Raw genomic sequence first — 13,084 nt, 5'->3', positions numbered from 1 at the left:
TAATTATATCATTGTAAAAAGCTACATAATTTTAGTATTTTTTAATATCTGTATTGGTATCTTTTCAACATGATGATAATATTTTGTATATTCAATCGAAGCATTTTCAACTTCTATGCTAGTATCTTTCTCAATCTCATATGAGTAGATTTTGTTGTTGGTGGTAGTACCTTTTGTTGGTGGCGGTAGTATCTTTTGTTGGTGGCGGTAGTATCTTTTGTTGGTGGCGGTAGTATCTTTTGTTGGTGGCAGTAATAGCTTTGGCTGCTGACGGTAGTATCTTTTGTTGCTATCGATAGTATTTTTTATTGGTGGCGGTAGTACCTTTCTTTGCTGGCGGTAGTAGCTTTTGTTGCTATCGGTAGTAGCTTTTGTTGTTTTCGGTAGTAGTTTTCTTTGCTTGTGGCAGTAGCTTTCTTGCTATCGGTAGTATCTTTTGTTGTCAGTGGTAGTAGTTTTTTTGTTGGCGGTAGTAGCTTTCTTTGTTGGTGGTAGTAGCTTTTGTTGCTATCGGTAGTAGCTTTCTTTACTTGTGGCAGTAGTTTTTTTGGCTATCGGTAGTATCTTTTGTTGTTAGTGGTAGTAGCTTTTATGGTTGCTAGAATCCTCACATATGGTCAACCAGAAAGTTCGCCGGAGGTCGATCGGAAAGTTCCTCGGTGGTTGGCCGGAGGCCTCGCCGGAGACCATTTGTAGTTGTTGACTTTTTACATTAATGACATTTTTGTAAATATAAGAGAGAAAATCTAATTTTTTGGTTGGATGACAGTCTGTAATTTTGTTGAACTTTAATACCTAATATAAGACTCTATTTAGACTTGGGTGGACTTATGTGGGTACAAATGTTTGGGTGGACTTATGTGGGTACAAATGTCTCAAAGTGGACTTCTATGTAATTGGCCCATAAAAATAACCCTACCATTCTCTCTCGCTATTTTTTAAAAATCTGATTTTGCTGCACTGCTAAAATAATTAGCTGTGAATTAAAATAGTTTTATGTTTGGTAAATTTTAGTTCTAAAACTACTGTAAAGTCATTTCTAGTGTTTTTATGACAACTGCTTTTAAAAGTAACATTCAGGTTGTTTCTAAAAGTTGTTGCCAGTGACCTATAATTTTCAAAATAAACTGTTTTTATTTAATTTACTAAACACTATAAAATCTAAAAGTTCGAATATAAACTGATCTTTTTAAAAGCGACTCTGTACCAAACACCATTTTGGCCCGGAGGTCAAACCGGATTCTACAGCTTATTTCAATATTTCATAATTTAAGTGTTTGGTTAATGTTGTGACTTGTGAATGTCAGTCGATATTGGGTGGACTTTACAATTAAGGCAAAGATAACGAACCACCAAGTGGTTGTTTGGTAAAACACAGTATTAAAGGAAAGCAAATCATGCCAGGTAATTAGCATTCATGTCTGATTGATGGTAAAATATGTGATGGAAGAAATCATGGATCATGAAATCAATCTGCATATTTGTAGGATCATGTTTTCTGTACCAATTGCATCCTTAGAACTACTCTAGTCTAATTGTATATAATTTTTAGTATGTACAATCGATTGAATCACTGCAATATACAAAACATTTTCCTACATTTCGTTTATGTTATAAGAGCACCAATCTTGGTGTCTCTAGCTCAACACTTACCGCCAAAAAAAAAACTCAAAACACATCACACCAACCAACACGGTTGAAAATCCAAAGCAATCAAAAGAGAAACACAACATCATGGTCAACACAACTCTTACAATGAAGGATTACACCCAAATCAGGGTATACACACAACATCAGTTGTTTGTGTCTTATTTGAACAATTTGGTTTTAAGTATGTAAGTGCATAAGCACAAGACATGTTTTCAATTTGAACTCATTTTGCTTTTGGTTATTCTTGTGTTTTCTTTTTCTGTGTCTTCAAAGATTGGAAAAGGATGGAAAATTGATTATGAATATCTCTGAAAAACTCATCGACTGTATGAGCGTATGTGCATTGGATTTGTATCAGTTTGCAGGTTCTTAATCTTGTGTTGAATAGCAATGCCAAAGGGGGAGAATATAGGTACATTGGCTATTCATATGCAACACACGACAGCCTAGTTGCTCAAAGACAAAGGAGAAAGAGATTCGAAATTGGCCAAATTGAACTCATGAACAATCAAAGGTATCAGAATCAATGGTTCTCGATAAGGTAACGATTTTGAATTTCATCTCTATGGTGAGTTACATTGTCTCTGCTTGAATTAAGGATCCTGAATAAATATCTGTGATTAAATATGCCGTAGACACATGGACTTATCAGGTGAACTTGCTCTTATGTACCCATTTCATCTTCGTCTTTCAAAGAAACTTCAATTTGATCCCAAAAAAACTAGTCATCTTAGAGTTGCACCTGTTGGCGCACAATAAACTGACTGATATCAAACCAGGGAACACATTGCAATTGATATTTCTTGATTGAACACGGTATACACCAAGCAAAGCAGTTTGATGCCCCTTTGAAATTGATAGGAGGCTGAGCCTCAAAAATACAAAATATAACAAGGAAAAAAAAACAAAACAAAAAGTGCCCATAGGAGGACATTAAAAGCCTAATAAGATATTTCATCACACAGTTATTAAACAATCAAACATGACCCGTAAAATCCAAGTAAGATGCATTAAATCCTTGAATTCTTTTGAAGCCCCGCTTCCATCAAATGCTTCATTTAGCACTGGCAAGCTGAGTGCGGAGTTGCTTGGCAGCAGCAACCATAGCACTAAGAGCTGGTTTCACCTCAGCGTACTTGCGAGTCTTTAGCCCACAGTCAGGGTTGACCCACAAGATATTTGTCTCGAGGACCGCTAGCATCTTGTTAATCCGGTCAGCAATCTCCTCAGTTGATGGTATTCTTGGAGAGTGGATGTCATAAACACCAGGACCAATACCAGCACCATACTTCACTCCCTCTCGGAAGACTGACAGGAGCTTCTCATCAGAGCGAGAATTCTCAATGGTGATCACATCAGCATCCATGTCGATGATTGAGTGGATGATATCGTTGAAGTTGGATAGCACATGTGAGTGTGAATCTGCGTGATTTGTTAAAAACAAGCAGTTAAGACAACAAGGCAAACAAAATACTAGAATACAAAAATACATGTCAAGTGGGAAAAAGACCTGAGTAGTGTCCTGGACACCAACGTTAGTGATCCTGAATGAGTGCACAGCCCAGTCCAAGTAGTGAGCTTGCTCAGACTTCCTGAGAGGCAACCCTTCTCTCAATGCAGCCTCATCAATTTGAATAACATTGATACCGGCTTTCTCAAGATCCTCCACTTCATCCTTGATGGCCAAAGCAATCTGGTACGTAGTCTCAGACCTGGGCTGGTCATTTCTAACAAAGGACCAGTTGAGGATCGTAACAGGGCCTGTAAGCATTCCCTTCATTGGGCGAGCAGTCATGCTCTGAGCAGTAGATGACCAGAATACAGTCATTGGCTTTGGGCGGCTCACATCACCATAGATGATTGGTGGTTTCACACATCGAGATCCATAAGATTGCACCCACCCATTGACAGTAAAGGCAAACCCTGATAATTGCTCTCCAAAGTACTCAACCATGTCGTTTCTCTGCCATGAGAATAAACAATAATGAATCGCAGTCTCACATACAAAATGAAAACCAACGGTTCAACATCCAACAGTAGAACAGATTTCTCTGTATCCAGTTTGATAAATGAAAACTCACCTCAGGCTCCCCATGAACAAGGACATCAATGTCAAGCTCCTCCTGAAGCTTAACAACTTTGCTAATTTCCTCCTTAATGGCCTTCACATACTCCTCCTCAGAAATCCTAAAGTTCAAAAAAATAAAGCGCATATATCAGCAACAGTTTCTACAATTTGATATTTTGTTAAGATAATAAACATTAGACTTTATTTACTTTTTGGCCTTGTATTCACGGCGGACTCTTCTGAGTTCAATGGTCTGAGGGAATGATCCAATGGTGGTAGTTGGGAGAACTGGAAGATTAAGCTTCTTCTGTTGAGCATCAAGTCTGGCACTTACATTAGTAGCACGACGGTGGTCAGAACCCTTCAAAGCAGCAGCCTGAAAATACCCAGAAAAAAATAAATAAATATATAAATAATAATAATAACAAGAAGTATCAAAGAAAAAAAAATCTGACCGCAAATACAGAACAAACTTAGCATATCATAAAAGGGGCAAGAAAGGCAATAAGCACTCACAGCCTTTTGGACAGACTCATTGGTCACCCTTGGGGACGACTTCCTTGAAGCCTGAGCTGCAGCATTGCTTGAGAAAAATGCCTGACGATGCAGGCAGCACAAAAGATGAGCAATCAAATTAAAACGGCAAGTGAATCATATAAGCACTGTTGTAAACTATTATAAATATAGCATAAGCCAGTTGCATTCAAGGAGGTATAAGCACTGCTGTAAACTATTGAACCAAGATTCAGCAATAAATCCAACTTTTCTATCTTTATGCACATCACACTCAGTAATGGCCCCAATCTCTTTCTTTATCAGTACCACCAATTTTAATAGAAAACCTAGACAAGATATTGCTTTATAGACAAATCAGGATCAGCGTAACAAAAGAATACAAGGTTATACCTCATCCTTTTGACCGGCCAATGCCTTTGCCAAAGCATTAACTTCAACAATTTTCTGGGCAGCAAAGGCAAGCCACGATTTGATTTCATTGTCCAGCTTAGTTTCATTAACAAGATCAACAGCAGTGTGAAGAAGAGAGCAGGAGGTAGAGACGACAAGGTGGTCTGCACAAAACAGATAAAGAATTAATGAAATGCAATTGCTTGTCATGATTTACCAAAAACTGCAGAAATATTGTATACCTTTGCCAACAATGCCTTCAAGAGCCTGCAATGTACTGAGGGAAGCAGAAAGATCATTTGCCCAAATGTTCCTTCCATCAACCAATCCAGCAAAGAGGTACTTGCCTTTAGGGAAGTCACTCTTAATCAAGTCAAGGGTCTTAGTACCACGAACTAAATCAAAACCATAGGCAGTGACACCCTTCAAAGAAGTAAGAGTCTTGAATGCCTCAGCAGGTACATCAGCAAAGTAAGTCTCAATAAGAACATTCAAGCCGGACAGAGTTGACTCTAACTGAGAGTAAGTATCAGTAAATGCGTTCAACTTGTGAGAATCAAGATCCATGACAAGTGTGGGCTCATCAAACTGAATCCATGAAGCTCCAGCTGCCTTGAGCTCAGATATAACCTCCCTAAAGAGTAATTAAAATTAGAACAATACATAAAGGATAAGTCGCATACGATTAGGAATCTGAGATAGAAGGACAATGGGATATATTACTTGTAAATAGGAATGATCTTTCCTAGAAGAGAGAGAAGCGAAAATGTCTTTTCAACACCCTTTGCTGGTTTGGACAGCAACAAGTAGGACACTGGGCCGACAAGTACCGGGACTGTATCCACTCCAAGCTGCAAAAGATGGAAAATTACAAACAGTTCTGAAAAAAAGTATAAAGGAAATGCAACATTGCCTTCCACATATCCACCACACACATAGCATATACATCAAAGCAAAACCCAAGACTGCCTATCAGGCTATCATACATCCACCAACATGAATTTCACTTGACCACATGCAGAACAATGAAATAAAATATAAACATCATAAACACACCGCTTTAGCCTCCTTGTATTCCTCAACGGCCTTGTGAGAAGCATATGAGAATTTGATGTCAGGACCCAACTCAGGGACAATGAAATGGCTGTATCAACACATTAGACAAAGTCGCATTGATCATTCCCATTCATAATATTAGAAGAATAAAATTTCAAAAGTGTAGAAAAGGATAAGGTCACATACTAGTTGGTGTCGAACCACTTGGTCATTTCCATAGCAGGAACAGAGGCATTTCCTCTGGCCATGGAGAAGTAAGTGTCAAATCCAATCTCACCACCATTCCAACCATATCTTGGTGGAACAGCCCCTAGCAATGCGGTGGTGTCAAGCACCTGATCATAGTGAGAGAAGGTGTTGCTGGGAATGTGCTTGATCCCGGCATCAGACATCTGCTTCCAGATGGAACACCTGAGATCAGCAGACACCTTTTGCAAATCTTCGGCATTGCTCTTGCCATCCCAGAAAGATTCCAAGGCAAACTTGAGCTCTCTCTTGGGGCCCATACGAGGGTATCCAACAATGTGAGAAGCCATTTCTCTGTAGGATCAGATCAACAAGAACCACATTAGTTTCCTTAATCAACACTATAATCTGTGATAGAAATTGCTAAATATTTTCATGACATATCTGCAAAGTAAAATCAGAAACGGTATTTGTGCATTGAGGTTGATGAATCAACCAAAATTTTCTAAACAAGTTTTGAAAGCCCACAGAGAGTAGGTGATTTGTATTCAATCGCAATAATAATCTAAAATCACAAAAGAGTTATTACGGAATGTCATTAATTATGATATTGTAACGAAATCAGATAAGACATATTAATCATGCAAAACAAAAGATGGCATACTAAGATGTCCGGATAGAGCCTAAGTTAATGAAATACAATCAGAGAACACATGACCTCGAATGAAAAAACTTGGCACTAATAGATCTAATACTTAGAGCACTGAATTTCATCATAATTTGTGACAGAGGTTCAACGAGAAGCTGTAGATCTAATGTTTAAAGGGAGGAAAATGAGTTCCAAGAGAAATGGAGCGTCACTTAAACACTCCACAGAAGCCAGTGAACTCAGATCTACTACAAAAACCAGATCTACAAAGTACCAAAATCAGATCTGCAACAGAAAATGCAGCGCAAAACAAAAGCCTAATGGCGGGGCAGTATACTCGAGGGCAAACAGAAGAAACACAAAACCGAAGCGGGAATTGGAGACTGACCAGTACAGATCTCAGTGAAAAAGGATGAAAATCTTAAGAGAAATGGAAAACAAAGAGTGAAAGATGAAGGAAAGGAGTAGATCACGTAGGCATTGGGAAATTGGGCCAGAGCGAGAGAGGGAGAGCAGCAGCATAATAAGGAAGAGAACTAAAGGGAGGTCGTACCTTTCGGAGGTAGAGGACTTGACTGGTTCTGTGTGACGGGGTTCTCTTCTACTTCTCTGTTATCGGAGATGAGAGAAGAGAATGGAGCGAGTTCGAATGCCTCACCCTTTCGCCTTATTTATAGCCAAACTTACGTGCTCCTGACATCTGCCAGATCTGAGATTTTTTTTTTACTTTGGTTTTTTTTTTTTTTACCAGCTTTTGTTTTTTTTTAATTTCTATTGGAATCGGAGGTAGATCGCTGAATCTGGGCTTGGTTTTGTTTCACGCGCTTGTTTTGGGTGGTGTGGATCATATTGGAGTTTGCGGTTGGTGAATACCCTGGGGTCCCACACCTATTCATACAGTACAGTATCTGGGAGTGGGTGAGGAGTGGGGAGACCGGAGATGACGGGATTCTACGATTTCTACCTGTTTTTACCCGAAATTTTTTTTATACATCAAGGTACAAATGAACTAAATAATTAATATGTAATATTTTAATTCAGTCTTTTATGTCGCACTACATGCATATATACTAATACCGTTAACAAAATTAAAATCTAAAAAAATAGTCTTAAGTGTTTCTAACGAGAAATTTTAAATACACATATTTAATCTCTTAATACACACCTCTATTATTTTAGGGTTTCGAACGAGAAATTTTAAATGCACACCCTTAATTTCTTAATACACACCTCTATTATTTTATGTTGGGTCAATATAAAAAGGTACATTTAGAAGTAATTAATGATAAAACTGTTAATAATTGTTCACTAATGATAAAATAATACACTCGTTTAAATCTCTTAAAGCGTTGACCCTAAGAATGAAAAGAATTATGAACACTGCCACTGACCAAAACGCTATCTCCATCACAACGTCTCTCTCTCTCTGATCTGGATCCAGGTCTAGTTGAGTCCAATGGCTCCGCAGTCAATGAGCCCTGTCGTCAACTCTTCTAGGTCGATTAGGCCATGGAGAACGTGAAACAAGGCTCGACGACAATTGGGCTCTGATCTCACCGAAACAATTTCAAGGTCGGCGACCTCCGACTCTGAGCAGATTTGTTATAGAATCAAATCGATGAGATCATTGATAAGGTCAACATCGAAACTTTGCCCCGAGAAACCTATTTCCGGCAAAGACGCTGCCAACAACTCACCCTGTGGCTGCTACACCATCGGAAAGGAGATCTTTGATTTTTTATCTTCAATGATGTCGGTACCCGTACCAAGTTGGGTCTCTAGTCGCTTTTGTAGGAGTGTCATTGTGTGTATTATGGAAAAAGGTCTGAGTTATGAGCGTCCCACTTGAACCAATCTCAATCACCTCCTCTCTCTATGAGGTATTCTATTGAACACTTCTTGTGCATAATTGAGACTGATGTACTTGTACTTTGAATATTTTGAGTTATTAATTGATCGATTTGAATCTCTTTATTAATGATGGTGATGATGATGATCGGTTTAACATGAATGAAATTAGTTTGTGTGGTTTGGAAATTATTTTTCAGTTGTGAATGAGTTTAGTTTGTCCAGGCACATCTGGGTGAGTTTGGTGGAAATCTTTTGGTATTTGAGTTCTACGAATGTATAGTGAAGTAAAGCTAAAGTTGCTGAACACAAAGGGATGAGGAATACTTAATCGATTACAGCTAGCAACAGAGAGTTTGTTTCATATAGAAGTGGCAATACTTGGGATGACACTGATATTTGTGGGATGACTGCAGCTAATGGGTCTATTTGTAGAAGGCCTCCAGTTCCAAGAAGAGTGAGGTGCGCCATGCATAAAGGGATGAGGAGGTAGTAGTTAGGATATCAAAAAGAATGGACGAATGGTGACTCAAAATGTAGTGCTTTCAGCGACAAGTATGCATCAAGTATGAATCAGATTCAGTAGGGCTTCCACCAATTCATGTTAGTTGAGAGCTCTATGTCAATAATATGGATTCATCTCTCTGTTGATGGCAATCCTAGTAGAAAATAACCAATTTCAGGAAGGAAAAGGTGTGATGAGCACAAAGCGAGAAGGAACCAGAAGTCCACTTCTTTGTCAGTGAAAGAAGAAAATGTCTACATATGCATATGATGTATTGATGTGTTCTTATACACTGAACTGTTATATATTTGTACCATATACTGTGTCATTTATAGATTCAGGCTTATCTGTTTGAGTTATAGCCCTTTTAAGTTATTGTTGTACCCTGAACTCTGTAGAAATTGGGGCATCATTGTTGTATCATGTATTCTCTGATTTATATAAGTTACCATCTATGTGGTATCAGTTCCAAATTTTCTATTAAATTGTTCAATATTCCTGCTGAGTGCATAAATGAGTCGCCGTTAAATAGTTTACTATGTTAATATTTCATATTCATAGCTGTTACATACACTGAGACATATGAGACATGCCGTAAACACTGTCATATTGTACGAGACATGTTGTAAACGGTACTATCCTGATGGTTTTAAACAATGATGGAAGATAAATGATCATGTAACTACATGAGTAACTATCCATGTAACTACAGATTGATAGTTACATACATGACGGGCACAAGAAGGTAACTATCCATGTAACTGTCCATGTAATTATCCATGTAACTATGCATGTAACTGTTCATGTAACTATCCATGTAACTATCAAATAACTATTCATCCATGTAACTATCCATGTAACTATCTATGTAACTATCCATTTATATAACTATCAATGTAATTATGCATGTAACTATCCATCTATGTAACTATGCATGTAATTATGAATGTAACTACAGATTGATAGTTATATGGGTAGTTACATATATGACGGGCACAATAAGGTAACTATTTATGTAACTATGCATGTAAATTATCCATTTATGTAACTATCCATTTATGTATCTATGTAACTATGCATGTAACCATCCATGCAACTATCTTGTAACTATCCATCCATGTAACTATGTAACTAGCAATGTAACTATCTATGTAAGTATCCATCTATGTAACTATGCATGTAATTATTCATGTAACTATCTATGTAACTATCCTATAACTATCCATCCATGTAATTATCCATGTAACTATGTAACTATCTATGTAACTATTTATGTAACTATCCATGTAACTATCCATCCATGTAATTATCCATGTAACTATATATGTAACTATGTAACTATCTATGTAACTAGCAATGTAACTATCCATGTAATTATCCATGTAACTATCCATCCATGTAATTATCCATGTAACTATCTATGTAACTAGCAATGTAACTAGCAATGTAACTATCTATGTAACTATGCATATAAGTATCCATGTAACTATCCATCAATGTAATTATGCATGTAACTATCCATCTATGTGACTATCTATGTAACTATCCATGTAACTATCCTGTAACTATCCATCCATGTAATTATCCATGTAACTATATATGTAACTATGTAACTATCTATGTAACTAGCAATGTAACTATCTATGTAACTATGTATATAACTATCCATGTAACTATCCATCCATGTAATTATCCATGTAACTATATATGTAACTATGTAACTATCTATGTAACTATCCATCTAACTATGCATATAACTATCCATGTAACTATCCATCAATGTAACTATACATGTAACTATCCATGTAACTATCCATCTATGTGACTATCTATGTAACTATGCATGTAACTATTCATGTAACTATCCATGTAACTATATATGTAACTATCCATCTATGTTACTATCTATGTAACTATTCATGTAACTATCCATGTAACTATCCATGTAACTACATATTGATAGTTACCTGGGTAGTTACATACATGCTACACTTGTGTACCTATATTATCCTGCCACGGGCATAAGAAGGTAACTATCAATGTAACTATCAATGTAACTACTCATGTAACTGGCAATATAACAACAATGTAACTACCCTTTATATTCCATGACTATTTTGTTGATATTTGCAATGTGTCACTACACCATGGCGCAACATTCTAATGTAACTGTTAAAATGGATATGTAACTATCCATGTAACACTAGCGCAACATATATAAAAGATTTATCACTGGACATCAATCTTATTTATCTTATAGAAAAGTATGTAAAGAGAAGTGTATTTGACCAAATTATCTATACAAGAACAACAATTGCACCATATTCTATTTTTGTAGAAGGACGACTTTTGGTTAGTTCTGAACAACACAAATCAGGGTTTGTTCTGAACAACCCAACAAACTTCTTCTGAGCAATTGCACTATATTCTATCTTAAGGAACAACATAAATCAGTGCTGCGATAACGCTGAAAGCTGATTTCCACAAACCCCTCCTTGATACTCAATAGATCATCTCTGCGTGGCGGCCTTCCTTTTGTGCTCCTCTTTTCAACACAGGAATGCTGATGAGTTATATAAAATACACCAGATTTTTAATGCCGATGAGTTATCATCTCTACATGGCGGCCTTCCTTATGCATACATACCATCTATGATCTTCAACAAGAAATTGACCCTTCAACTTTGATTCCACACTTTCTTTCTTTCAGCAAACTCATATGCTGATTGAGTTATACAAAATACACCAGATTGAAAGCATTCAGCTAATTTACTGAGAAAAGTTGAAATCCAAAACATCTAAGCACAATGTGCATAAACCACCTCTTTTGAGAAAAGTCAAGTTTCAAGCTCAGCTACAGACAATTGATAAGACCTAAGCTTTTCTATGTCTTGACAACAACAGAAGAAATCACAAACAAGCATAAAACCAAAACTGCAAATAAAAATAGACTTACAGTAATACACAGATAGTGATGGCAATGCATTTTATTATTGCAACAATCACATTTACAATAGCTGCAAGCTCATACTCCCACCAATGGAGTCAAATTCCAAAAACAGAAAAAATAATAATTCATCTTGAACATTCCCAAACACCGATTCTTAGAGAGAGAGAGAGAACGATAACCACACCTTTCCGATCAATGTTCTGAACAATAGGACCCGTGTATGTCGACCCCTGAAACATTTAAATAACAGTTAGTAGCAAACTCAGCCGATAAACTTCATAATAAACACACTGCAAATCCATCTTACCATTTAAATACCCCTTGATTTCTGGAATACCAGACCCAGCTGCTGCCGGTACGAATTGTGTAACGATATATATATACAGAGGAAAAGACCAAGACTAAGTTGATTAATACGTACACCACGAAACCGACAAAATACAATTTTTGTATTATAGCAAATGTTAGTGCAAATTTCCAGCCTGTAAAGTTCTCAACCGAAATATTGATGAAAACAGCAGCTAATCCAGTTCCTGAAAACAACCGAAACAATTTCTGGAAACTCAAAATCGAATAAATGATACAACTTCCACTCCAATTGAAGCTCCATTAAGTGTTACAGACTCAAATTCAACGAGTGCTTACCGATTCCGATAAGCAAAGCAAAGCAAAGAACCACTTCACAGCCACATAATATCCAACATAAAGCTTCCATCTCTGCGCCTATAGTTCTCATCCAAACAAAAACAATCAAATCAATCCAAAATTCAAACCAAAATTTCAAAGCGGAATATTGAAGTGAGAAATGTAACCTGCTCTTCCCAATAAGCGTAGTTCTTGATGACTTCATAGTCAAGGCTCTCGATGCCGCCGCCTTCGTCGCCTTTCTTCCTCAAACCAATGACGTCGTTCTCGGTGTCGTCCGAGTTCGGTAGGCGAGACCAGGCCAACTTCGACGCGTTGATGATCCCATTCTGCAAGTGATTCGACAGCATTGCCGCCGCCGTCGACGAATTCGGATTTCCGATCAAACCCTAACACCTCCGAATTCCGATGAATCCTGCACTGCACAGCATAACCTGATCGGAGATTTCAGATTTCACGGTGTAATGAATCCAATTTGATCAAAAAGACTTTAACCCTAATCTTTGCTAATCTACTATTTTGTTGATATTTACATGGAGAGAGAGAGAGAGAGAGAGAGAGAGAGAGAGAGAGAGAGAGAGAGAGAGAGAGAGAGAGAGAGAGAGAGAGAGAGAGAGAGAG

The 13,084-nt window shown here is 37.4% G+C and overlaps 2 pseudogenes across 1 annotated transcript; both read right to left on the bottom strand.

The window, feature by feature from the left end:
• Nucleotides 1–2,435: 2,435 nt before the first annotated feature.
• Nucleotides 2,436–7,156, bottom strand: LOC101309771 (annotated as a pseudogene). The gene is made up of 11 exons (XR_183757.1): nt 7,069–7,156; nt 5,867–6,220; nt 5,681–5,768; nt 5,348–5,475; nt 4,867–5,258; nt 4,625–4,788; nt 4,235–4,315; nt 3,928–4,094; nt 3,732–3,837; nt 3,161–3,613; nt 2,436–3,072 (listed from the first exon to the last, which is right to left on the bottom strand). The product of XR_183757.1 is annotated as a 5-methyltetrahydropteroyltriglutamate--homocysteine methyltransferase-like (transcript).
• A 4,901-nt stretch (nt 7,157–12,057) lies between these two features.
• LOC101307736 lies at nt 12,058–12,813 on the bottom strand (annotated as a pseudogene).
• Between the last annotated feature and the right edge of the window lie 271 nt (nt 12,814–13,084).

This window comes from Fragaria vesca, linkage group LG1 (genome assembly GCF_000184155.1).
Source record: "Fragaria vesca subsp. vesca linkage group LG1, FraVesHawaii_1.0, whole genome shotgun sequence".
In the NCBI taxonomy this organism is placed as follows: Eukaryota; Viridiplantae; Streptophyta; class Magnoliopsida; order Rosales; family Rosaceae; genus Fragaria; species Fragaria vesca.
This window is presented reverse-complemented; position numbering and strand designations above follow the sequence as displayed.